This window comes from Hemiscyllium ocellatum, chromosome 28 (genome assembly GCF_020745735.1).
Source record: "Hemiscyllium ocellatum isolate sHemOce1 chromosome 28, sHemOce1.pat.X.cur, whole genome shotgun sequence".
Classification (NCBI taxonomy): domain Eukaryota; kingdom Metazoa; phylum Chordata; class Chondrichthyes; order Orectolobiformes; family Hemiscylliidae; genus Hemiscyllium; species Hemiscyllium ocellatum.
Genome location: NC_083428.1, coordinates 56,051,110 through 56,078,037, shown reverse-complemented (window position 1 = coordinate 56,078,037; position 26,928 = coordinate 56,051,110).

Here is a 26,928-nt window from a genome sequence, read left to right as displayed (position 1 = left end):
TGTCCTTCTCAGGGACACTGCCATCCTTCCCAATGTGTGGGTGATCTGTCCCTCTTAGGGACACTGCAATCCTTCCCAATGTGTGGGTGACCTGGCCCCTCTCGGGGACGCTGCCATCCTTCCCAATGTGTGGGTGATCTGCCCCTCTGATGGACCCCGCCATCCTTTCCAATGTGGGTGATCTCTCCCTCTCAGGGACACTGCCATCCTTCCCAATGTGTGCGTGATCTGTCCCTCTCAGGAACACTGCCATCCTTCCCAATGTGTGGATGATCTGTCCCTCTCAGGGACACTGCCGTCCTTCCCAATGTGTGGGTGATCTGTCCCTCTCAGGGACACTGCAATCCTTCCCAATGTGTGGGTGATCTGTCCCCTCTCAGTGTGCCGGCCATCCTTCCCAATGTGTAGGTGATCTTCCCCATCTCAGCGACACTGCCATGCTTCACAATGTGTGGGTGATTTGCCCACTCTCAGGGACCCTATCATCCTTCCCAATGTGTAGGTGATCTTCCCCTTCTCAGGGATTCTGCCAATCTTCCCAATGTGTGGGTGATCTGTCCACTCTCGGGCACCTGCCATCCTTCCCAATGTGTGGGTGATCTGCCCCCTCTCAGGGACACTGCCATACTTCGCAAAGTGTTGGTCATCTGCCTCGCTCAGGGACACTGCCTTGCTTTCCAATGTGTGAGCGATCTGCATCCTCTCTGAGACCCTGCAATCATTCCCATTGTATGGATGATCGGCCCCATCTCACGGACCCTTTCATCCTTCCCCAATATGTGGTGATCAGTCCCATCTCAGGGATTCTGTTATCTTCCCTGATTTTGTGGGTGATATGCCCCGCTCAGGGACACTGCCATCCTTCCCAATGTGTGGATGATCTGTCCCCGCTCAGGGACCTTGCTACTCTTTCCAACGTGTAGGTGGCCAGCAGCTCCCAGAGATACTGCCATCCTTCCCAATATGTGGGTGATCTGACCCCTTTCTGAGACCCTGCAATCCATCCCATTGTGAGGATGATCGGACGCCTCTCACAGACCATGTCATACTTCCCCAATATGTGGTGATTAGTCCCATCTCAGGGACTCTGCGATCCTTCCCCAATATGTTGGTGATATGCCTCCTCTCAGGGACCCTGCCATCCTTCCCAATGTGTGAGTGACTGGCCCCTCTCGGGGACACTGCCTTCCTTCCCAATATGTGGATGATCTGTACCCTCTCAGGGACGCTGCCAATCGTCCCAATGTATGGGTGACCTAGCCCGTCTCGGGGACGCTGCCATCCTTCCCAATGTGTAGGTTATCTGTCCCTGCTCAGCGACCTTGCCATCCTTTTCAATGTGTGGGTGAACTGTCTCCTCTCAGTGATCCTGCCAATTTTCCCAATGTGTGTATGATCTGTCCCCTCTCAGGGACCCTGCCGTCCTTCCCAATGTGTAGATGATCTGGCCCCTCTCAGCGAACTTACCAGCCTACTCAATGTCTGTGTGAGCTGGCTCCTCTCAGTGTCCCTGCCATCCTTCTCAATGTATGGGTGATCTGTCCACTGTCATGGACAGCCAATCTTCCACAAATGTGGGTGATCTGCCACCGCTCAGGGACTCTGCCATCCTTCTCAAGGTGTGGGTGATCTGTACGCTCTCAGTGACCCTGCCAATCGTCCCAAAGTGTGGGTGACCTGGCCCCTCTCGGTAACGCTGCCATCCTTCCCAATGTGTGGGTGATCTGTCCCTCTGATGGACCCAGCCATCCTTCCCAATGTGTGGATGATCTCTCCCTCTCAGGGACACTGCCATCCTTCCCAATGTGTGGGTGGTCTGTCCTTCTCAGGGACACTGCCATCCTTCCCAATGTGTGGATGATCTGTCCTTCTCAGGGACACTGCCGTCCTTCTCAATGTGTGGGTGATCTCTCCCTCTCAGGGACACTGCCATCCTTCCCAATGTGTAGATGGTCTGTCCCTCTCAGGGACACTGCCGTCCTTCCCAATGTGTGGGTGATCTGTCCCTCTTAGGGACACTGCAATCCTTCCCAATTTGTGAGTAAACTGCCCCTCTCAGGGGCCCGACCATCCTTCCCAATGTGTATGTGATCTGCCCCTCTCAGGGACCCTGCCATCCTTTCCAATGTGTGTTTGGTTGGCCCTTCTCAGGGACACTGCTATCCTTCCCAATGTGTGGGTGATCTGTCCGCTATCAGGGACCCTGCCATCCTTCCCATTGTGTAGTTGATCTTCCCCCTCTCAGGGACACTGCCATCCTTTCCAATTTTTGGATGGTAGGCCTCTCTCAGAGATACTGCCATCCTTCTCAATGTCTGGTTGATCTGCCCCTCTCAGAGATACTAGCATCCTTCATAATGTGTGGGTGATCTGTCGCTCTCAGTGTCCCTGCTATGCTTCTCAATGTGTGGGTGATCTGCCCCCTCTCAGGGACCCTACCATCCTTCCCAAAATGTGGGTGACTGACCCTCTCAGATACACTGCCTACCTTCCCAATGCGTGGGTGATCTGCACCTCTCAGTGACCCTGCCATCCTTCCAAATGTGTGGGTCATCTGCCTCATTTCTGAGACCTGCCATCCCTCGCCAATATGTGGGTGATCTGTACTATCTTAGGGAACCTGCTATCCTTCCCCAATATGTGGGTGATAAGCCCCCTCTCAAGGATCCTGCCATCCTTCCCAATGTGTGAATGATTTGCCCCCTCACAGGGACACTGCTTCCTTCCCAATATGTAGTTGATCTGCCCCCTCTCAGGGACCTGCCATCCTTCCCAACGTGTGTGTGATCTGCCCCCTCTCAGGGACACTGCCATACTTCCCAAAGTGTGGGTCATCTGCCCCTCTCAGGGACACTGCCTTGCTTTCCAATGTGTGAGTGATCAGCCCCATCTCTGATTCCCTGCCATCCTTCCCAATGTGTGGGTGATCTACCCACTCTCAGGGACACTGCCATACTTCCCAAAGTGTGGGTTATCTGCCCCTTTCAGGGACACTGCCATGCTTTCCAATGTGTGGGTGATATGCCCCTCTCATAGATACTACCATCCTTCCCAATGTGTGGGTGATCTGCGTCCTCTCAGGTACACTGCCATCCTTCCCAAGGCGTGGGTTATCCGCCCCTCTCAGGGATCCTGCAAACCTTTCCAATATGTGAGTAATCTGCCCCTCTCAGTGACCCTGCCATCCTTCCAAATGTGTGGGTAATCTGCCCCATTTCTGAGACCCTGCCATCCTTCGCCAATATGTGGGTGATCTGTACCATCTCAGGGATCCTGCTATCCTTCCTCGATATGTGGGTTATAAGCCCCCTCTCAAGGACCCTGCCATCCTTCCCAATGTGTGAATGATCTGCCCCCTCACAGGGACACTGCTTTCTTCCCAATATGTAGTTCGATCTGCCCCCTCTCAGGGACCCTACCATCCTTCCCATTGTGCGTGTGATCTGCCTCCTCTCAGGTACACTGCCATCCTTCCAAATGTGTGGGTAATCTGCCCCATTTCAGAGACCCTGTCATCCTTCCCCAATATGTGGGTGATATGTATCATCTCAGGGATCCTGCTATCCTTCCCCGATATGTGGGTGATAAGCCCCCTCTCAAGGACCCTGCCATCCTGCCATCCTTCCCAATATGTAGTTGATCTGTCCCCTCTCAGGGACCCTGCCATCCTTTCCAATATGTGGGTGACCTGCCCCTCTCAGGGACACTGCCATCCTTCCCAATGTGTGGGTGATCAGGCCCCTCTCAGGGTCCCTGCCATCCTTCCCAATGTGTGGGTGATCTGACCCCTCTCAGGGACCCTGCTATTCTCACCAATGTGTGGGTGATCTGTCTTTCTCAGGGACACTGCCATCCTTCTCAATACGTGGGTGATCGGGCCCTCTCAGGGACCCTGCTATCCTTCCCAATGTGTGCATGATCCATCCCCTGTCAGTGATCCTGCCATCCTCCGCAATGTGTGGGTGATCTGTCCCTCTCAGTGATACTGGCATCGTTCCCACTGTGTGGGTGATCTGTCCCCTCTCAGGGACCCTGCCATCCTTCCCCAATGTGTGGGTGATCAGCCCCCTCGCAACGACCCTGCCATCCTTCCAAATGTGTGAATGATCACCCCCCCTCTCAGGGATGCTGCCATCCTTCCCTTGTGTGCATGATTGGACCCTGCCATCCTTTCCCAATGTGTGGGTGATCTGTCCTTCTCAGGGACACTGCCATCCTTCCCAATGTGTGCGTGATCTGACCCCTCTCAGGACACTGCCATCCTTCCCAATGTGCGGGTGATTTGCCCTCTCTCAGGGACCCTGCCATCCTTCCTAATGTGTGGGTGAATAGTCCACTCTCAGTGACCCTGCCGTCCTTCCTATTGTGTGGGTGATCTGCCCTCTCTTAGGGACCATGCCATCCTTCCCAATGTGTGGGTGATTGACAAACTCAGACTATTATTCGGGATGTGGAGTTTGTTAATTTTAGGTGGTTTGTGATTAAAGTTACTGACTATATGTAGTTGGCAATTTATGGCAATTTGTTAAGTTTTTATTGAGTTTAAGAATGATTCATTTAACTACTTAAGAAATGAATGTTATATGAAGAAAGTATCTCATTGTGACAATTGGAAATGGTTCACTGATACAGAAGACAAACTGACTGTTGGCGAATAATGGGGCAATCTTGTTAAGGTTGTAGGTCAGCCTCCTGCTCTCCAATCTATTTCTATATGCTATTCTAATATTTATCATATCCAGGACTGAACCCTGAAATACTCTGCTTCTTAGACCGGTTTGTTTCTGTGTCAATCAATTATCTGAACACTTTTGACTAATGGCTACGTGTCATAGAATCTGGAAAGTTAACTACTGGTGGAAGAGATGATCAACAAAACTGCATGCTCAACATACGTAGCAACAAAACTTTTATTAACCTGCGAGTAAAAAGTGAGGTCTGCAGATGCTGGAGATCAGAGCTGAAAATGTGTTGCTGGTTAAAGCACAGCAGGTCAGGCAACATCCAAGGAACAGGAAATTCAACGTTTCGGGCCAGAGCCTTCATCAGGAAGGCTCTGGCCCGAAAAGTTGAATTTCCTGTTCCTTGGATGCTGCCTGACCTGCTGTGCTTTAACCAGCAACACATTTTCAGCTTTTATTAACCTGCACCTATCGAGACCAGGAGTGTGCCAGTTGATCAATTATTCCAGGTAATCATGTGCTCCACATTATCAGTATAAAAACACGCACACAGTATTTAAACATAATGAAACAGGTATACTGTTATACTTTATTTACAGTATAAGTTGTTTAAATAATAACACAACTTTGCCTGAAATAAAACTTTGCTAGTCAATAAAAGTTTGCTGTCCCAGTAAAATTGTGTGATTAAGGAACCCCAACTGACAGTAGTTTGCAAATAATGGAATTCGCATGTAATATAATTCTGGAGTTTAAAAAGGTTAGCCTAATGGTATCCTGTCAATTGTTTTGAATTCCCATTTGGTTCACTCATATCCTTTCATGAAGGAAATCTGCCATCTTCACCTGGTCGAGCCGACATGTGAATACTGAGACATAACAATATGGTTGATTTTTCAATATCCTCTGGATAGTTTGAATGGTTGATAAATGATGCCCCAGAAAGGGATGCGATGATCCTGAGTACAAACAAAATCAAAAATCCAATCATCGTTATTCTGTGGGAACTCGCTGATATTTAATTCACTTGAATGACAGTGCATTTCTTCGCACAGTCAGAGCAGGGGAACAGTCTCTCCCCAGTGTGGACTCACTGGTGTGCCAGCAGATGGGATGTTTGAATGAATTTGTTGTCAAACACAGAGCAGGGAACGGTCTCTCCCCAGTCTGGACTCACTGGCGTGTCAGCAGGTGGGAGGTCTGAATGAATTCCTTGCCATACACACTGCAGGGGAACAGTCTCTTGTCAGTGTGGACTCACTGGTGTGTCAGCAGGTAGGAGGTCTAAATGAATTCCTTGTCCCACACAGAGCAGCGGAATAGACTGAAGACACTGCTGAGCCAGGAGGTGAGAGGACTTAATGAATGCCTTCCCTCACTTTAAGCTGGTGAACGGTATCTCCCTGATGTGACTGTACCAATGTGTTTACAGATTGAATGAGTAACTGAAACCCTTCCCACAGTCCCCACATATCCACAGTTTCTTGTCAATGTGAAATTTGTTTAGTTTCAAAAAGTCACACGTTAACCTGAGGCCCAGACCATACAGAATGTGTACAGTTTCTCCTCAATGTCAATGGTGCATCCACCTTCTATGTTCTAAAAACTAGTGCTCTTCATTTTATATTAAATGAAGTATATTTCTCTGATCCTGGGGTGATGTTTAGTCTGTCTCTGAACTGTATGTCCCCATTTTATAAAACACGTTAGAATTGACCTACATTTTTTTTTAAAAAGTGCGAGATAAAGAATAAATTGAAAGGCAGCTTGTGAAATTAAGGGGAATTAATGTAGTAATTAGTGGGTTTGGCAGTAAAGAATAGTGACCATAAAAGCTATCAGGTTGTTGTTAAATCTCCAAAGGATTCACTCATGTTCATCAGGGATGGGAACCTGTCACCCAGTCAGCACCGTCACTAATATGAAGGGAGAGACCACCGGGCAGGGGCTGAGAACAGTTGTGGGCTTTTCATACAATCAGTGGGAGAGATTACAGCCTCTGTAGGGCGACCTGAAGGGGCTTCTTCTTTGCTGTTTTCTTCACTCAATATATAATCCAATCAATTTAAAAGAAACCAAAATCAGCAACAAAGTCCAAAACAATGGGATGGGACATGGGAAGCTGTCTAACTAAATCAGAATGTGTTTCACCATGTCTGTTAGACACCCTGTGTCCAGAGGGTCCAATAGTTCTGGAAGATATCAAGTCCACTACTTGTCCCCACACACTTCATCTCGCTGGATAACCAGGCACAGACAAATGGACAGAAAAGAAGCAAATCCTGCCAGGAAAATGAAGTGAAGGCCACAATTGGGCGAGCTATGATTTCGTGGAATGGCAGAGCAGTTTTGATGGGCCAAGTGGAGTTTCATATTCTCCTCTAACTATTGTTCAGTCAGTAACCTGCCTTTCTCACGCTGTGCATTATGGTTCTACAGATTAGTTTTAACCAAGTGACGGTCCTTCAACATCCCTATGGCTTCCACAGTGCACAGCTCAGAGTCAGGAACATGGAACTGATACGTCACTGAATGTTGGGAAACTGCCCGACCAGGGAACTGCACAGAGGCTAAAACCTGTCATAGTGAATATATACACTGTCCATGGACTCCTCCTGATTGCAAACATAACCTGCAGCCCGGATGGAAGGGAAGCTGCTAAAAACGAATCATAATACAACTGTTGACATTTGTGAAAGAAACAAGAATGGTGAGGCAAAAATGCACGTATGACATTTAGGCATAAACGTTGGAAGGGGATGAATGGGGAAAAGATAGAAGACTAGCATGCCGGAAGAGGATCCTTTGTGGAGCTGATGAGCCAAATACCCTCCTTTTACACTATAAAAGTTCTGTGGTCACTTACTTCTGAGCCAAATAAGGGAAAATCAGAGCAGGTGATGGAAAACTTAGTAAAGAGGTCAAATTGAAGGAGTATCTCAGTTAGTGAGAGTGTGGGACAGATGGTTGAGGTTTGGGAATGGAATTCCAAATCTCATGAATTTGTATGGCCCCCAACATTACAGCAGTTAACAATGGGAATGCTCAAGAGAGTGAAACTGGATGAGGCCAGAAATACCCGACATTGATGCAGCTGAAGGGGACGCTGGGTAAAGATACCACAGTTCGTGCTTATTTCATTGCAGACACACCAGCCAGGGAGCATATCCTTTCTGTATCGATCCTACTGAGCTCTTTAAAAATTGTGTTCATTTCAAGTGATTTATGTTTAGATATGCTCAAGAAGACAGCTTCATTCTCCTCAATCTCTCCTGAGAGGGAAATGCTGCTGTTAGAAATCAATTCACTGGTGTATGTTACTGGCTGCTTCATGGATTGGAACTGGCTACCGAGACTGCCAATTTACTGTATGCTGTATTGCCAGGTTGCCAGACATGTCAAGTGTTTTCAAGGAAAAACAAACACATTTGGGTGATGAATGTCAGTAGAGGGGCATCCTCTTTCGATACGATCTATTAATAGTTGTTGGAATTGACTTACCTGGCTCCAACCATGTGGTCAGTGAGTTGTAACTCTCATAGAAGCTGGTGTCATGGGTCAAGAAGTGCCAGTAATGGAGGAGGTATCAGTTCTGCTGGTTAAGTGCACAAGTTTTGCTAAAAGTGTTGCTAACTTACTTTCAGCATCATGATGAGAGTAGGATACATAACTAAGATCATTGCATTGTTCAAGTTTTCCACGTTCAGAGACCGAAAGGGAAAGCTGGAGCTGGGAGTTGTGGGATGAGCTAGGAGTAAGAGGGACAAATAAACAAAAGTTGCGGTTGATGAAAAATACTTAGTCCCACTCAGACTTTGTCCTGCAGTTTTGCCTTTGCTTCCCCAAAGCTTGGGAAATGCACTTCCTCTCAGTGATCCAGCCTCTTTTCCAGAACGTCTGCTTCTCCCCGTTCCCATGGAGACACAAAAGCGTAGCTACAACTTTAAGTTGCTCATTTGAGCCACTAGAGCATGTGCCGAGGCTGGCTGTTTGAAGGAACACTGTCCTTCACTGCTGTTCTCATTTAAAGAGATAGAGACAATGTGTGAGACGGACTGATGTCAACCTTGAGAGCAGAGAAATCAGATCCTGATCAGAAACTAATAATAGAGTAAATTACTAACTTTTCTCAATTCTTCTTGCAATATTATTGTGATAAGGACAGAGATAAACTTGTTTTGCAGCCAAAGGAATCACGGATGGGAAATTCACATTTGAAAGCGATATGAGAGCCATCCAATATCGCAGGTCCTGATCATTATGGGTAATATGGAAGGGAAAACAGCATTCCCAGCCCAGAGAAACCATTCCCATGGTGTGCGCATGGTTGAGGATTTAACTGGTCATGTGATCTGGGAAGACACCATCATGACAGGACCAGGGTAAGGCTGTGTAAATGTTGGGAAAGTGGGAAGGAATTCAGTTACCCCTCCCAGTGGGACACTCATCGACACAGTCACACTGCGGAGAGGCTGCTCACCTGCCTCATGTATGGGAAGGGATTTACTCGATCTTACATTCTGCTGAGGCACCAGAGATGGCACAGGGTATTTAGACCCTTCACAGGTCCATGTGAGAGAAAGTATTCATTCAAATCTCTCACCTGCGGAGACATCAGTGCATTCCCATCGGGCAGAGGCCATTCACCTGCTGAGTGTGTGGGAATGGATTCACTCAGTCCTTTGACCTGCTGAAACACCAGTGAGCTCACTCTGGGGAAAGGTCATTCACTTGTTCCCAGTGTGGGGGGAGAGGTTCACTCAAATGTACCAACTGCTGAGACCCCCAGAGCCCACACAGGAGGAGAGACCATTCAGATGCTCAGTTTGTGTGGGGGGATTCAGTGATTCATCCTGCCCCCCGAGAGCCCAATGAGCCAGCACAGGGGAGAGGCCATTCAGATGCTCAATGTGTGAGAAGGGATTCAGTGATTCATCCTGCCCCCTCAGACCCCAGCATGTTCACATTGGGTAGGAGCTGTTTCCCTCTCTGTGTGACAAGAGATTTGCTGAGTCTAAAACACGACTGAGAGCCTAGTGAGCGCACACAGTGAAGTGGTTAACCCCCTGCTCTGTGTGGAGTAGAGTTCACTGCTGGACTCTGATTCTGCAGTTACTGCTCATCAGAGTCAGGAGAGGACCTTTTACATGATGACACTGTTGGAGTATTGATGTTGGAGTTGACTGAATTTATTTTGCCACTTTCTGAACCTCAGGATATCTCTCTGGGCAATCCGTCTCCAATAAACAGCAATGTGACAATGAACAGGGATCATCTGTATTGATGTAAATTGTGATTGTAGCACTTCTGCTTCACAGCAACACGTACAAGGTTGGAGACCAGTCTTGGTCAACGGCCTGTGTGGAGTTCCCACATCCTCCCCATGATAGTGTGGGTCCCCTCCAGGTGCTCTGGTTTCCTGCCACAGTCCAAAGATGGTTTGGTGGATCAGTCATGCTAAATTGCCCACGGTGTCCAGGATTGTGCAGACCAGGTGGATCAGCCATGGGAAATGCAGTGTTACAGAGCTGGAGTGCTCTGGGTGGGATGATCTTCAGATCGGTGGGATTTAATTTGCCAATGCTCTCCTTCCACACTGTAGGGATTCTATTATATGATAGAGGATAAAGACTACACAACAGGGTGTCCTCGGAGAAGGAGCATGTGGTGTGTATCACTGATCTCGATGCCTTTAGGTAGAGGTGGGCACCACAAGGGATATAGTGCTTTATCTCCACCACTGCCCCCTCCCCCCAACTCTACTTTGATTTAGTCCCTTCTCACTCTGTCACTTGTAATGGTTTGCTTGGCGTGTAATGGGCTTTGTTTATAAATATGCAATTGGTTACATGGGTGGCTTACTGCTGGTAACAAAAAGCAAAACGGCGTAATGATGAATTTGATGGTGGGAAGGTTGCTGAGCTGTGTGTGATAACAGGTCTGGGTCGGAGGAATGGGGAAAAAATAACGCTCCACAGCTCACAGAACGAGAACTGAAAAACAGTTAAATCAAACCAAAGGTTCAGACAGGGAGGGAATATTTCGCTGGAGTTTGAGTAACTCGAAAGTGATGATGCCCGGAGTAGATAGGATTTTGTTTTACAGGGCATTTGAAATTTTAAAACTGTTACATTTAGATAGTTTAACTGTTTATTTTAATTTTATTTGTTGCGCAATAAACTTTTCCAACATTTTAAAAACAAAATTCACAATCCTTGTGTCAATGACAAATGTTAAATAAAATCCATCAAACTTTCCTTCACTGAAAACTGGTGTGGAAGTGCAATCTCCTGGAGAATCCCTGCCCTGCCCACTTCTTCCGACCTAGGCTCCATGGCTGTATCCATACCTGGGAGATAGCAGCAGGAGGCCATTCGGCCTTTCAACTCTGCTCCACCATTCAATGGGAAACAACTGACCATCGAGTTCCGTCTCCTGTTTCTGCTGTGCTCCAATTCCCTTTCATGACTTTATCTCAAAGAACTATATCAAAAGTCCTCCGTTAGCTTCACTGCCTTTTGTTCCAATGACGTTACTGTGTGGGTGTAGGTGGAGGTAATATGAAGGTTCTGCCTCGTGGAGGATGTACTCAGCATCCCTCATCATCCTGCAGTAACATCAACAGGGTTTCAGCAACTAGAGATAGAAACCATTTCCAGGATATGGGCATCACTGGCTCAGCCAGCATTTATTCCCCATCTCTCGTTACCCTTGAGAAGATGGTAGTGAGCTGCTGTCTTGAAACATTCGCAGTCCATTTGGCGCAGAAAGACCGACAATGCGGTGGGGGACAGTGTTGCAGGATTTGGGCCAAATGATTCTCCATCTTTGGTAATTCAAATGCTGGTTAACTAATAACAAACTGCACATGGTTTTGAGATTTCAGTCTGCAAATCTTCACCATCTAGAGACCTGTATAAAGGAATATATATAGATTAGAAATTCAGAACATACAATTCTAGTTTTGCTGGAGTATCTTTTTCCCTTTGTTGCACCAAAGCTGTCACCCTCCAGCCCACACCCTCTCTCCACCATGCTGCCTCTGCTATCCCTATTGTATACCATCCCTCTTCTCATGGAGTTACTGATAAACAGATCCATGCCACCACTTTCCGTCCTGGTTAGACTCTGCACCCTTTCTGGGTTCACTTCCTTTCCCTTCAGTTGCTGCAAGTCAATAATGTAACAGCAGAATAAAACAAAAGGAAACAGAAAGGGTGGTGGCAGATCCTGGACAGAAGAGGAACTTTCAGTCTGGGAGAATGGGTTAGATCCTTCTTTGCTTCCCATTCGATTCCAGCATTACAATGAATTGGGGATGGAAAGTGGTCCCCACGTGGGTGTGGTGACACTTTGAGACCCCAACAGACCAATACTAAAACCAGATGCATATCTCCTTCAGGCAATCACAGTGTGAAATGCTTTCCACTCGTTACCCCAAAGCACAAGCTCCAAAACCCACCCTCATTCTGTACATGTACAGTGCTGGGTTTCCCCACACACATGTGGGCCCTGCTTCAGGGATTGTGGGAGTTGTAGTCCCCATGAAGCCACTGGAGCCCTGTCTCTGGAAAGTGAATGAAAAGTGTGGAGGGTGTGGGTACAGGATTCGCATTCAGGTACACAGGATTATGGGCTGTCGCTGGGTTTTACTGAGACACCTGCTTCTACAATCTGATTTCTGAGGTAAGGAATATCGATTCAGCCAATTGCGGCGTGGGGAGTTTAATAAGGAGTAGCAGATTTTAAGCAGAGGTAGCTCAGTGGCTAGCACCACTGCCTCATTATCAGGGACCCAGGTTTGATTTCAGCATTAACCGACTGTGTGGAGTTTACATGTTGCCCCCATGTCTGCATGAGTTTCCACTGGATGCCCCAGTGTCCTGCCACAATCCAAAGACGTGCAGATTTGGTGGATTGGCCATGCCAAATTGTCCACTGTCCATGCATGTGCAGGTTAGGCCATTAGCCATGGGAAATGCAGGGTTACAGGGAGTGGGTGGGTCTGAATGGGATGCTCATCATAGTTTTGGTATGGAATCGATGGACGAACACCCTCTCTCTGCACAATAGGGACTTTATTCTATTCTGATGAAGAGGAATGCACTTATCTCAATGTGTTGTGAATCTGTGGAATTCCCTATTCAAAATTCAGTGGATGCCAGGGCAATGAACAAATTTACTGAAGAGATACAGATTTTGAATTTGCAATGAGTTGAAGGGTGAGAGAGAGCGGGCAGTAAAATCCAGCTGAGACCGAGGTGAGCTCAGTCATCACCGTATTAAATGGTGGGGCTGGTTCGAAGGGCTGCATTGCCTCTCCTGTGTCCGGAGCTTATCTTCTTACGGTAATAACTGGAAAGCTGAATCCAACACTCACCACCCTCACCAAATGAGATTTTAGGAAAAAGCAGGATAGTCAGGTGGATTAGCGTTCCAAACGTAGACAGTGAGGAAGCATGTGGGAGATAATGATTTTGCAGTTTTAAACCAGGGGAGACAATGATTTTATGGTTTTAGACTGTATAGGACATTTACACCATCCAGAATTCTCTGTTGTGAATATCTATCCTACACTTTATTACAAAGTCAAGGTCTCTGATAATGAAAACCAAAACACCTAGGAAACATCGCCTCACCTTGTAACCTGATAAAAGACTTCTGAGAAGTCTGGTTGAATTTAGAATACAGATGGAAAGCAGGAAGATTAAATCCAATCCAGATCCTGTGCTTCAACAAAGGAGACTACAATAGGATGAGGCAGGAGTTGGCTAATGTAGACTGGAAGCAAAGAATTTACGGTGGGACAGTTGACAGACAGTAGGGGAATATCAATGCATTTTATCAAAGAAGAGGTCTTCTTTGAGTCTTTATTGATGAGACATGGCAGTTACCTGGATAGTGAACATGCAAAACACCTTCGGGCAGTATCATGTAACTGTCAGATGTGCGGCTCCCATTCTTATACGTTTGTGACTTGTGCTTTTGAATGGAAGCTGTCTATCAGGATTATCTCCATGGCAACGGCAGTTTAAAACGTGTCGTTCAATTCAGCACTTTGTGCTTGAACTACACACCCCTCCCCACACCCCTGTGGCTCACTCAAGTACCTGACAGACACTTCAGTTTCAGTGGGGCTGTCTATCAGGATTCTGATGTGGATAAGTATGCGTTGGATAAAATTATAAATCACACAACACCAAGTTATACTCCAACAGGTTTATTTGGAAGTACCAGCTTTTGGAGTGTACTGGGAGTTTTAACTTGATCAGGATTATATCTATGATAACAGTTAAGTGCTTCAACAATTCGAGGTCATATGTTCCCCAAAGAATAGGTTCCCTTCTAGCAGTGTAAACCGCTATTACCACCGTCAGGACACGCCCTGGCGTGCTCATTTGTCACCGGGCGGTGGGGATCACCAGTGGAGGGCCATCTACGCGGGAGTCCTCCCCCTTTCTCTCGAGGATCTGGGGTGGAGGGTGCTGCATGCAGCAGTCCCCTGCAACCGCAGATTGCGGTGATTCACGGACTCACAGCCCAACTGCTTGTTCTGTGCTGCTGTGGAGTCCGTGGACCATGTGTATATTGGGTGTGGACGTTTGCACTCCCTCTTTGATTTCCTCAAAAACCTCCTCCTCTGCTTTTGGTTGCACTTCAGTCCCACGCTCCTGATCTTCAGGCACCCGGTACGGAGGAGGGAGGGCAGGTCTGAAGACCTCCTCATGGGTCTGCTTCTGGGCCTGGCCAAATTGGCCATAAACAGGTCCAGGCAGCGGGCTGTGGAGGGGGTCGTGAGGTTCGACTACCTGCCTCTCTTCCGTGGTTACGTTAGAGTCCGGGTGTCCTTGGAGAAGGAGCACGCAGTGTCCACCAACACCCTGGAGTTGTTCAGGGAGAGGTGGGCGCCGCAGGGAGTGAAGTGCATCATTTCCTCCTCCAACTCTATTTTGATTTAGTCCCTGCCCTTCCCTTCACTGTGTTTATCACACAGCATTGCACTTTGACGTGAATGGCACTGCTTGTCACTGGCCACGTGGGTGTTTTCCTATCTTCCTGGTGGTGGAAATTGAATAAAGATTTGTGCACTTTGTGTCTCACAACTGCACACACACACCATGGGTGCTGGGGAAAAATAAGCACTACCGCAGTTAGGCAGTAGTGTGGGGGTTAATAAAAAAAAGAAAAGAAAAAGAAAAAATAAACAGTGCAAAGAAAAAATAAATCCGTGTACCGCTGTGTTAACAGTATTCAAAGAGTCTGCTTCCTTTGTCTTTTCAAGAAGACAGTTCCAAATATTCTTGGCCTTCTATGAAAAAAAATCTTTCTGATCCCTGTCTCAAATAGATGAGGTCAAAAATCAGACAACACCGGGTTGTTTTCCAAGGGATTTATTTGAAAAAAACCCTGCTATTCTGGCCCGGGGGACAGCTACTCAACACTTTCCTCCCCTCATCTCATCTAGCTTTTTGTTGATCTTTCAAGTTTTTCCAATCTCCTAGTTTCTCGCTGATCTTTGCCAATTTGTGTGCCTTCGATTTCAATTTGCTACATTCCCCTATTTCCATAGACACCCATGGCAAACAACTCCTTTTCCTACAGTCCCTCCTTTTCACTGATATATACTTTCTTCCGTGAACTGAAATCCAAAACAATCTCCTCACTCCTTTCCCCAGAGCCACACTTCTCTTTTTTTCACACTTTCACTCACCTCTCTTTGAATTCAATTCCCTCCCTCCTGTCTGCAGGCTAAGAACCAAATCAATGAGTCTGACTCGGATTCTATTGCGTATTGATGAATCCTCCCCCCACGTCCCAGTGTTTCCTTCCTGGTCAGAACCATATTGGGGAAAAAAAATCAATCTGGAACCTTTTATTTTCCCCAGATCCACCCTCTGATGAAAACCATCCTGCACACACTGCTTCATACACACTCTGGCCAAATCATAATTGGTTGAACTAAAATGGATCAAATTAGTACTCTAATTGTAGTTGCATTCTTATCCCTTGCACTCACCAAGGGCCATTCTTGGTCCAGTGACCCTCCCTCAGAACCAGCTGCGAAATTTAGATGCCCTACAGTGTGGAAACGGGCCATTTGGCCCAACACTGACCCTCCGAAGAGTATCGCACCCAGACCCACTTCACTACCCTGTTACCCTACATTTCTCGTGACGAATGCACCTCCCCTACACATCCCTGAACATGACGAGAAATTTGGCTTGGCCAATTCACCCAACCTACACATCTTTGGACTGCAGGAGATAGGGGTAAAAGAGTAAATAATAGGTGAGGATGGAGCGATCCTTCAACAACACGGCATCAAGGTTTTCTCATCTCCTTTCCCCAACCTTATCCCAGATCCAACCCTCCAACTCAGCACCGCCCTCCTGAACTGTCCCATCTGTCCATCTTCCTTCCCAATTATCCACTCCACCCTCTCACCATTACTCCCACCTGAATCTTCCTATCATCTTCCCAACTACCTTCCCACCCAGCCCCACACACCCATCCTACTATCTGTCAGCCCTCTTCCCCACCCTCACATTCCTGATTAACTGCTTAGGCCCAATATGTCAATTCTCCTGCTCCTTGGATACTGTCTGACCTGCTGTGCTTCTCCAGAGCCACACTTTAACACAAGCTGGAACATCAATAACTCATTTTGTATTTGGGGGCCCTTCAGCACTCTGGCCTCAATCTTGAATTCCATAATTTTAGGCTCTAAGTCTTCCTCGCCCGAGTATCCTAGTCCCACAACCCATACACCAGGCTTTGTTATTGCATATCCTGCCATTACACACTACCTATGAGTAGTCACTAACCGTCCCCATAAACAGCAGTGGTTAGCACTGCTGCCTCACAGCGCCTGAGACCCGGGTTCAATTCCCGACTCAGGAAACTGACTGTGTGGAGTTTGCACGTTCCCCCTGTGTCTGCATGGGTTTCCTCCGGGTGCGCCGGTTTCCTTCTACAGTGCAAAGATGTGCGGGTCAGATGAATTGGCCATGCTAAATTTCCCGTATACTTAGGTAAGGGGTAAATGTAGGGGTATGGGTGGGTTGCACTTCGGCGAGTCGGTGTTGATTTGTTGGGCCGAAGGGCCTGTTTCCACACTGTAAGTAATCTAATCTTAAAAAAAAGTCATCGGATCCGAAATTTTAACTCTGATTTCTCTTCACAGATGCTGCCAGACCTACTGAGGCTTTCCAGAACCACCTAATTGTTGTTTGTTATTTACAACATCCGCAGTTCTTTTGGTTTTCATTTACCGGGAGCTTATAATTCAGGTCTAGCAGCCAACATCGTGTGTTTATAAACCCTCCCAGTACACAAACACAATTTCTCTCCCAGTCTCTGCTGTCTCTCCCACTTCCGTCACACTCACTGGGACACCACCCACCTCCACCTCACAGTGACACTGTCCCTGCACAGCTCATGGTGAAGTGTTGGCCAGCTGGACCCACCCCTCATTCACTCCCATTGTCTGGAGGATCACACCAACTCTCCTATTGGTCTGAAGCTGCTGTCAATCAGCCAGGACCCTTGTGACGAGTGGTGGGTTCCTCCCATTAGCGTCGGACTCTGAGGGGTGACCACATAGACGCTTATAAAATCATGAGGGGCATGGATAGGATAAATAGACAAGGTCTTTTCCCTGGGGTGGGGGAGTCTAGAACGCGAGAGCATAGGTTTAAGGTGAGAGGGGAAAGACAAAAAAGGGATCAAAGGGGCAACATTTTTCACGCAGAGTGGTGCGAGTATGGAATCTTCTGTCAGGGAAGTGGTGGCAGCTGATGCAGTTGCACCATTTGAAAGGCATCTGGATGATTATATAAATAGGAAGGGTGTAAATTGGGATGTGGGCCAACCGCTGCCATATAGGACAGGATTAGGTTGGGATAACTGATAAGCATGCACGAGTTTGACCAAAGGGTATGTTTCTGTGCTACACATTTCTATGGCTCTGTCCTGGGGTGAGCTTCATCAGTCACAATGAATGGGATAGTTTCACAGAGTACAGGGGTTGGGGGCTATTCAGCCCATTGGGGCTGGACTCTCTCCCTCTGGAGATACAGTAAATCTGTCCCAACTCCCCTCACATTTACGTGTAGCCCTCCAAATTTATTCTCAAATAAATTTGAAATAACTGCTGAATCTGCATCCAGCTGTGTTTCAAACTCTTCTAGATGCTCAGAACTTACTCAGAAAAATAATCTTTACATTTTTACCCTGAATTATTTGCCAGTTACCTGATAGTAGTACTAAAAATTGTGACACTAATAATTTCTCTCTTTCTCGCTCTCTGTAAATTAAATATCCTGGATGCAAATCTGCTCCTGGTCCAAATCACTGCCTAACCTTCTCAGATCCAAGGAGAATTATCTGAGCTTCTGCTAACTCTCCATAAAAGAGAAACCTACCTTAAGTTTTATTAGTGTCATAGAGGTGTACAGCACGGAAAAAAGGCCCTTCGGTCCAAATCGTCCATACCGTCCAGATATCCTAAATTCATCTCGTCCCATTTGTTAACACTTGGCCTATATCCTTTGAAACCTTTCCTAATCACGTACCCAATCAGACTACTTTTAAATGTTGTAATTGTGCCAGCCTCCTCACTTTCTCTGGCAGCTCGTTCCATACACGAACCACGTTCAGCTTGAAAACATTGCCACTCAGATCCCTTTTAAATCTTTTCCCACACATCTTAAGCCTGTGCCCTCTGGTTTTGGACTCACCTACCCTTGGGAAAAGACGCTGGTTGTTCACCCTATCTATGCCCCTCACGATTTTGTCAACCTCTAAGATCATCTCTCAGCCCCAGCCTATTCAACCTCTCCCAATAGTTCAAACCTTTAACCCTGGCAACATCTTTGCACATCTTCTCGGAATCCTTTCAAGTTTTGTAATATCACTCCTACAGCGGGGAGACCAGGACTGAAGGCAGCATTCCAGAAGTGGCTGAATTAACGCCCTGCAGAGCCGCAAAATAATTTTTGCGACTCCTGTACTCAATGCATTGACCAATGAAGGCAAGTATACAAAACACCTTCTTCACTACCCTGTCTATCTATGATTCCACTTTCAAGGAACTATGAACCTGCACTCCAGCAGGTTTGTTCAGCAACACTCCCCAGGACCTTCCCAATAAGTATGCAAGTCCTGCCCTGATTTGCTTTTCCAAAATGCAGCACCTCACATTTATCTGAATTACACTCCATCTGCCACTCCTTAGCCCATTTGATTGGAGTCCCATTGTACTCGGAGGTAACCTTCTTCGTTGTCCACTACTGCTCCAATTTTGATGTCTACTATAAACTTACTAATCACACCCACGTATTCACATAGAAATCATTGATATAAATGATGAAAAGCACCGGTCCTTACAGCACATTGCTCATCACAGGTCTCCAGTCCGAAAAGCAATCCTCCACCATGACCCTGTCTTCAACCGTCCAACCAATTTTGTATCCAAATAGCTTGTTCTCTGTGTATCCCATGGTGTCTAATTTGCTAACCAGTCTGTTCTGAAGAACCTTGTTGAATGTCTTTCTGAAGTCCAAGTCAGTGATTTCCATGGACAAAGCCATGCTGACCATCCCTAATCATTTCTTGCCTTTCCAATTACATCTGATTGCTGTCCCTGAGAAGCCCTTCCAACAACTTACCTGACTTTAGGCTCACTGCTGTATTGTTCCCTGGACTTTCCTCGTCACCTTTCTCAAATAATGCAGTACCACATCTGTGGCTGTCGGTGATATAAGTACCTCAGTAACTGGCACAGCACTCACTTCCCTAGCTTCCCACAAGATTCTGGGATTCACCTGATCATGTACCAGGGATTTATCAATCTTGATGCATTATACAAGATCCAGTACCTCCTCCTAACTAATATGGACAATTGTGAAGTGAACACTATTTATTTCTCCAACCTCTCTCGCTTCCATATCAGATTTCAGTAAAAGATGACATGAAATCCTCGCGTATCATCTCTCCTATCTCCTACAGTTCCACAGACAGCCTTGTTGACCTTTGAGGGTCCCTATTCTCTGTCTGGTTACTCTTTTGTCCTTCGTGTATTTGTAGAATCTCTTTGGATTTTCCCTAAACCTTTTTCCCAAAACTAACTGATTGCCCTCCTGGTTTTCCGCGATTATACTCCTACTGGCCCTATACTCCTCCAGGTATTCACTCAAACCCAGCTGTCTATATTTGGCATATCCCTCCTTCATATTCTTGACCAGATCCTCAGTTTCTCTCGACAGGCAGCATTCTCTACAGCTACCAGCCTTGGCCTTAACAGTAACATACTCTCTGCATACTACAGACCTATGGAGGCAATGGCAGATGAGGACATAGGTCAGTAAAGAGGTTGTGTTGGGAAAGCTAACAGCCTAAACGTATATGGGTCTCCTGGCCCTGATGGAATGCATCCAGGGGACTATAAGAGATGACAGAGGGTAAATAGCAACTGTACTCGTGATAGTTCACGAAAAGTTGCTGGACTCTGGGACGGTTCTGACAGACTGGAAAGCTGAAAATGTATTGCCAATATTTTAAAGTAGACCTGTTAGCTTAACTTGAGGACCAGGTGTCAGAGTTCACACTTGACATTAAGATGATGTAGAGCAAGGAGTGCAGAGGCCACTGTAAGTCTACACAGGGATAAGGATAGGTGACGTGAGTGGGTAAGTATCTGGCAGATGGAGGAAAATATTGGGAAATGTGAGGTCATTCATTTTGTTCGGACTAACAGCAAAATAGATTATGAAATGGTGAAAACTTGCAGCATGCTGCTGTGCAGAAGGAGCTGGTTGTCCTTGTGCATGAATCACAGGAAGTTGGTTTGCAGGTGCAGCAGGTAATTAAGGCAGTGAAGGGAATATTGCCCTTCATTGCTAGAGGGATGGTTATGGCGCAGTACAGGGTGCTGGTGAGGCCACACCTGAAATACTGTTTACAGGTTTGGTCTCCTTACATCAGGAAGGATGGACTGTCACTGGCAGAGGTGCAGAGGAGGCTCACTAGTTGGAGTCTGCAGTTGAGAGGGATGCTGTATGTGGAGAGATTGAGTAGACTGGCACAACATACATTGGAATTTCGAAGAATGACAGGTTGTATAGGAAAAAAATATGAAGGGAGTAGATAAGATAGAAGCAGGGAGGTTATTTCCATTGAGGATGGGGCAAACTAGGGAGCATAGCATCAAAATAAGGAGGTATCAAATTTAGAACTGAGTTGATGAGGAACTTCTTCAGCTAAAGGGTTGTGAATCTGTGGAATTCTCTGCTGAATGCAGCAGCTGAGGCTTTCATCTTGAATGCCTTTTGGTCAAAAGGTAGATTTACGAACAGGAAAGGGTGAGAGAGCATGAAAGTGGAGCTGAGACCATGAAAAGATCAGCCCTGACCTTATTGAATGGCAGAGCAGGCTTGATGGGCCAGGTGGCCTACTCCTGCTCCTCTTCCTTACGTTCTTATGTTCCAACTTTCCAGCCGTCCCTTTACCTGGGAATAGCAAAGAAATATTGAAAGTTCTTGCCTTGTACCGTCAAAATTCGCCTTTGTCCAATTTAGAACATGAATTTTTAGATCTTCTAAAACTAATAGAATTATCAGAGAATTCCAACAGTGGGGAAGCAGGCCAGACAGCCCATCACATCCACACTGACCCTCAGAGACTCCCACCATAGCCAGGTAATGCTGCATTTCCCATGGATAATCCACTGAGCATGCACATCCCTGAACACGCTGGGCAATTCAGCCTGGATAATCCACCCAACCTGCATATCTTTAGATAGTGGGAGGAAACCAGAGCAACCAGACAAAACCCATGCAGATAATAACAACAAGGTGATCATCTATTTATTTCTCAGTTCCACCCAAATAACTTCACTGGACGTACTCCCATGAATATCATCCTTAAGCACAATTATAACGCTATCCCTGATCAAAAACACCACTCCACCTCCTCTCATTTCTATCCCTTTCGATCCTTCCTTTTGCATCTATAACCTGGAACATTAAGATGCCAGTCCTAACCATCCCTGAGCCTCGTTTACATAATACTCATGACATCCCAATGCCACGTTCAAAACCGTACCCTGAGCCGATCTGCCTTCCCTGTCAGGTCTCTTGCATTGAAATAAGTGCAGTTTAACTGTTCAGTCATACCCGGTTCTCTGTCTTGCCCTTGCCTGCCGTGACTATTTGACTTCTGAACTGTACCAGCCTCCGACTTACCTCTTTTCTCATTATCTCCGAGTTTACCCCCACTCCTCCGCTGGTCTAATGCCTCCCGAGTAGCACTAGCAAATCTCCCTACCTGGATATTAGATACCTTCCAATTCACGTATAATCCATCCATTTTATGCATGTCAACTCTACTCCAGAGGAGATTACAACATCCAAAAATGTGAATCCTACACCAGCTCTTAGTCACTCAGTCACTTCTTCCATCCTGCTATTTCTACTCTCACTAGCATGTAGCACCGAGAGTTAGCCAGATATTACAACCAACGAGGACTTACTTTCCCAGGTTAATTTGCTATATTGTCTCGTCAGGACCTAATCCTTTTCTCTTCCTATGTCATTGGTACCAATGTACAACGACCTCCCAGTGGTCATTCTCCCCTTTGAGATTAGTCAGCTCCCTCTCTGAAACATCCTTAACCCTGACACCAAGCAGGTGCTACCCCATTCTGATGTCTCACTGTCAGCTGCAGAAACAGCAGTCTGTACCCTATACCAGAGACTCCCGAATAATCATTGATCACCTGGAACCTGATATACCTCTCCTTACATTAGAGACAGACATTCTCAGTACCGGTACCTTGGCTGTCAGTTCTATATTCCCCTGAGAGTTTATGACCACCTACATTTTCCAGATCACTATGCTTGTTTGAGATGGGAATAGCCACAGGAGACTACTTCTCTACCTCACTCCCTCTCCTACCTTTCCGAGATGTAATTCATCTACCTGACTGCACCTGCAGTTTTCCGACTGAAACTGCCATCTATCACACACCCTGACTCTTGTAAATTCTTCATTACCATTAAACACTGCTCCATCTGATCCATGCGATCCAAGAGGATTTGCATCCTCACTTCCTGCAGACTATCAGAATCATTGAAACTCTTCCTAATCTCAGACATCCTCCAGGAAGTGCACATCCCTGTATGAATGGCCATCTCTGTACCTTAACCTGTAGACCCAGAAAAAGGCAACATCTTACAGCTTTACAAAAGACTACTGTAGAACACATTAGTACCTGTATTTTATATTTAAAACATTCAACTAAATGATCATAAGACAGGTATTTAAACTAATAAACTCTCACCCTACTGAATGTTGTGGATTTTGAGAAATAAAACAGACCAATATTTACATTTCAAGAGACTGAAACCCACTGAGCTGATCCCCGGTTGTGAGTCACAGACATACAGCACGGAAACAGACCCTTCAGTCAAACTCGTCCATGCCGACCAAATGTCCGAACCTAATCTCGTTACATTTGCCAGCACTAGTGAGGTATCCTTCTAAACCCTTCCTATTCATTTACGCACCCAGATGTCTAATAAATGTTGCAATTGTACCAGCCTTCACAACTTCCTCTGGCAACTCATTCAATAAACGCACCACCATTGCGTGAAAAAGTTTCCCATTTCGTCCCTTTTATACCTTTCCTCTCTCACGCTAAACCTATGCCCTCTAGTTCTAGATTCCCCCTCCCCAGTGAAAATACCTTGTCTATCTATCTGATCCATGTTCATGATTTTATAAACCTCTGACGTCACCAGTCAGCCTCCGACACTGAAGGGAAAACAGCCCCAGTCTATACAGTCTCTCCCTGTAGCTCAACCCCTCCGACCCTGGCAACATCCTTGTAAATCTTTTCTGAAACATTCAAGTTACACAACAACCTTGTGATAGGTGGAGAACAGAATTGCACACAATATTGCAAGATGGCCAAACCAATGTCCTGAACAGCCGCAACAGGACCTGCCAACTCCTGCACTCAATACTCTGACCAATAACGGAAGTCATACCAAACATCTTCACTATCCTATCTACCTGTGCCTCTACTTGCGAGGAATTTTGAACCTGGGCAGCAAGGTCTCTTTGTTCAGCAACACTCCCCAGGACCTGACCATTATGTTTATCAGTCCTGCTAAGCTTTGCTTTTACAAAATGCAGTACCTTGCATTTATCTAAATTAAACTCCATCTGCCACTCCTCAGCCCATTTGCCCATCTGATCAAGATCCTATTGTAATCTGAGGTAACCTTCTTCACTATACACTACACCTCCAATTTTGGTGTCACCTGCAACCTTACCAACTATACCTCCTATGTTCACATCCACTTCATTTATATATACGAATTGGAAGTAGAGGACCCAACACCGATCCTTGTGGCATTCTACTGATCACAAGTCTCCAGTCTGAAAAACAACCTTCCACCACTACCCTGTCTTCAACCTTTGAGCCAATTCTGTGTCCAAACGGATGGTTCTCCCTGTATTCCATGAGATCTAACCTTGCCAACCAGTCTCCCATGGCAACCTTGCCGAAGACCTTACAGAAGGTCACATCGATCATATCTACTGCTCTGCCCTCATCAATCCTCTTTGTTACTTCTTCAAAAACCATCTCAATCAAGTACATGACACATGATTTCCCACACACAAAGCCATGCTGACTATCCCTAATCAGTCCTTGCTTTTCCAAATACATGCAAATCCTGTCGCTCAGAGTTCCCTCCACCAACTTTTCTGGAGTTGTTGTGTTGAAGCTGTGCAAGATAGAGGAAGTGTTTGGAGGGATATGGGCTGGGTGCTGGCTGGTGGGACTAGATTGGGATGGGGTATCTGGTTGGTATGGACGGGTTGGACCGAAAGGGTCTGTTTCCATGCTGCACATCTGTATGACTCTATGTTGGTGGGGCCTCTTCTGGAATTCTGTGTTCAGTTCCGGTTGTGCTGTTATAGAAGGATATTATTAAATTGGAGCGGGTTCAGAAGAGATTTACCGGGATGTTGCTGTGAATGGAGGGATTGTGTTACAAGGAGAGGCTGGGATATTTTTTCACTGGAGCATAGGAAGTTGAGCGGTGACCTTCGAGGTTAATAAATTCATGAGGAGTGTAGATAAGGTGAATGGCCGGGTGAGGGGGGGCGGGGCGCGGATTCAAGACACAGGTGCGTACAGTTTGAGAAGAAGAAGGTTTAAAAATAAATTGGGGATTTTTTTTTACTTTTATATGTGTGAAGTGAACTCCCAGAAAAAAAAGAGGCAGCTGTGAATACAATGACAATATTAAAAAGACATTTAGACAAGTACATAAACAGAAAACATTTGGATGAATGTGGACCAAACGGAGGCAGGTGCAATTAGATTATTTGGGAATTATGGCCGACACGGACTGATGTAACCACAGGGTCTGTTACTGTGCTGTATAACATTATGACCAACTCTCGCTAGCTCAGTGAATTCCTCCATGCTCACAACTCTCGTGATCACTGTCACCTCATCTGGACTAAACTCTTCCTTATCTCTGGAATACCTCTCTCGCCTCAAAACCATCACTATCTTTGGTATCACAAATGTCTCAATCTCTGTAACATCCTCCAATCTCCTCCCGTCTCATCACCCTCACGATGTCTAATCTTGACAATTCTCACAAATCTGTCCTTCTCTACAGTAAACACTGATGCCAAATAATCGTTTAGTATCCCCCCTACAACCCCATCTTCTGCATCTCCACACATAGGCTGCCTTATTGATCTTAAGGAGCCCTATTCTCTCTCTCGTGACCCATTTGCTCTCAGTGTATTTATAAAAACCCTTTGGATTATCCTTTACCTTATTCGCCAAAGCTATGTCCTGTCCCCTTTTTGCTTTACTGATTTTCCTTTTCAGTGTACTCCAGTTGCCTTTATACTCGAAGGATGTTTGGGATTTTTGGATTGGGATAAATACAAAATATTACATCTTGATAAAACAAACGAGGGCAGGAGTTACACTGATTAAAAGTCGGGCCTTGAATAGTGATATGGAACAAAGAGACCGAAGGGTTCAGGTCTTTGAAGTACGTGTCACATGTAGACAGGGTGGTTAAGAAGAGGTTTAGCACATTTGCCTTCATTGCTCAGATCTTTGAGTTTAGGAGTTGGAATGTTATGTTGAGGCTCTACAAGATGTTGGGGAGGCCTATTTTGGAATACTGTGCCCAGTTCTGGCTATGCTGTTATAGGAAGGATATCAACAAATTGGAGCGGGTTCAGAACGGATTTACAAGGATGTCGATGGGAACGGATAGTTTGAATTATAAGCAAAGGCTGGATAGGCTGGGACTTCTTTCAGTGCAGCACAGGAGGCGGAGGGGTGACCTTATTAGAGGTCTATAAAATCCTGAAAACTTTCGGTAATGTGAACAGCAGGTGTCCTTTCCAGGAGGGTGCGCAATTCAAGACTGGGTACATACTTTTTAAGGTGAAAAAGGAAGGCTTTAAAAAGACGTTCCGAGTTTTTATTTTTGTTTTTGCACAGAGTGTGGCTCACATGTGGAATAAAATTGCAGAGGACGAGGTAGATGTGAATAAAAATTACAATTTCAGGGTGGCACAGTAGCTCAACGGTTAGCAGTGCTGCCTCACAGCGTTCGATTCCTGCATTGGGTGACTGTCCATGTGAAGTTTGCATATTCTTCCCCATGTCAGCGTGGGTTCCTCTAGGTGCTCCCGTTTCCTCCCACAACCCACAGATATACAGGGTAGGTGAACTGGCCGTGCTCGATTGCCCATAGTATTCAGGGACGATTAGGTTTTGTAAATTAGGCAGGAGTAAATGCAGAGTAAAAGTGTAGGGGAATGGGATTCTAATAGGAAAACACATTTGGACCCGTATATCGATAGGGAATGCTTGGATGGATTTGGACCAAGTGGAGGCTGCTGCAATTAGTTCAGTTTGAAATTATGATCGACACGGACTGGTTGGAACACATAGGGTCTGTGTCAATGCTGTGTATCTTTATGACTCTAACGCTCGCTATCTCTGCAAATTCATCTATGCTCAGAACTCTCCGTCGATGCCATCTCTTCCAGCTTGACAACTCTTCCTTACCTCGATAATTCCTCTCCAGCCTCAAAACCCAAAAACCTCTATCACAAATATCTTTGCAACATCCTCCATCCTCAAAATACTTTCCAACTTTCATCTCCCCCTGCTTCATTACTTTCCATATCT